We start from the raw sequence: 1,870 nt of genomic DNA, 5'->3' as shown, positions 1-1,870 counted from the left end.
TTCCTTCCTGAGACTATTTAGCAGAGACATCGTGGCTCTGTCCACCACTTAGTGCCCATGATGATTGTGATTGGTTTAAAGAAATGCCAACAAACCAGAGCAGGTTTTTCCCCCATCCAGGAATGCTGTGTGGACTGTCCAGACCCTCCTCTACAGCGCTGTGAAGGAAGGTCTGGCAATGCGAGACTGTTGCTCAGTGAAGAGAAACCAGTGGCGAGCCCACTAGCGTGTAAGGCTGGGAAGCGAGGCGTCCCCTGCCGTGGGGTATATGGATATATACACAAGGCGTATATGGACATGTTCCGTGAGTTTTTTCGTTGGGATTTTATCTCTCTTTACATAATCATACCATATGGTGGTACCACTGCATTTCACTGGTCTCTCATTATCGCAATTATTTTTGCATTTTTGTGTTGTTTATGTCACACCCCTAGTGTGTTACAGCCTCAAAGTGAGATATTGCTTTCATAAAGCGCTTACAGAGTATGGCAATATGAAAGGCACAGTCCCGTTCCAATTTAACCATATCATTTTTTTTTGTGACAATACAATACCCCAAACCTTTGCTTGTTAATGGACGTGTTAATCCAACCCTTGGCCTGCACTGTGGCACTAATCACCCCTCATACAGACTTGTTGAGTTTTGTTGAAAACTGTGACGCCTTTTGCCTCACACAGCTTTGAGTGAACCACAGCAATGACGTAACATGACAAATGACTGTCAAACACTTTACTATGAAAAGATTGATATCCTATAATCACTATTATGTAATAGTAACTGATGCTCAATCTCTGTTGATTGTGCCAAAAAAATACCTTTGATACTTACCTGATCATTTCTGCTTGGCAGACCCATTAATATCATCATAATAACTTGTCTTTATTTCTGAAGAGATGTTTGTTTGGTGATCTATTGGCAGTATATCCATGTATTCATGCATTGCTCTTTGGATTCAGTATGAATCAGAATGATGTTATTGTGGTCTCGGGTCCTCTCAGAGAATACATGCTTGAGGTGACATCTAGTGGCAAAGATGAAACATTGCATTTAACCCCTTCATGCTTGTGGATGTAGCTCTCATTAGGCCCAGCGCACTAAGGCTGGCGGGTCGTCTTTGGGGGCAGACTATCATCCCTGGATGGACTGCTGTCCATGTGTCGCCCATGGACGGTGTCTCCATCCTTGGAAGAGAAGAAATGACAGAGGGAGGACCCCATGTTGCCTTGACAAACGAGCAAAGTGGCAGCCGGTCAAGGCCACACCCCCAGCCTCCACCTTGCCCTTCTTCTCAAAAGCTGCAGACTCAGAAATGGCACATACCAAGGAAATCTCTTTGTGGGACTGGCTCTAATGGCTGGAATTCAGTTTCAATCCAATTCCATTTTATTTATAAAGCGTTAAATCACAACAACAGTTATCTCATTGTGCTTTCCATAGAGAGCAGGTCTAGACCAGACTCTGGGATGTTATTGACAGAAACCCAAAAGTTCCCACCAAGGCTGGATTTTGGGAAAGAGACTTCAGATATATAGTATAATATAGATTACAATAGTTTTTTTTAAGTTAATAAAGTTAATAAAACAAATCCAGTCACAATAAACTCAACACAGACAAATACCACAGAGTACTATGGAAGAGGATTAGGGCCAGTTCTAAGTTCAGAGTTCTGAGTTCTGAGTTCAGAGTTCTTGCTTTTTTCTCTGAATTCTGAATTTAGTTTTTTCACAGTAAAAACAGAGTTACAATTCTGACTCTAAACTCAGAACTCAATGCATGCTTTCACATGTGGCCCTAATCCTCTTCCGTAGAATACAGACACAAAAAATGAAAAATGAATAAAGATAAAATAACAAATCAAGTCACAATAAA

The sequence above is a fragment of the Etheostoma spectabile genome, unplaced genomic scaffold, assembly GCF_008692095.1.
Source record: "Etheostoma spectabile isolate EspeVRDwgs_2016 unplaced genomic scaffold, UIUC_Espe_1.0 scaffold340, whole genome shotgun sequence".
Taxonomy (NCBI): domain Eukaryota; kingdom Metazoa; phylum Chordata; class Actinopteri; order Perciformes; family Percidae; genus Etheostoma; species Etheostoma spectabile.
The sequence above is the reverse complement of the archived record's forward strand: the minus strand, read 5'-3'. Positions refer to the sequence as shown.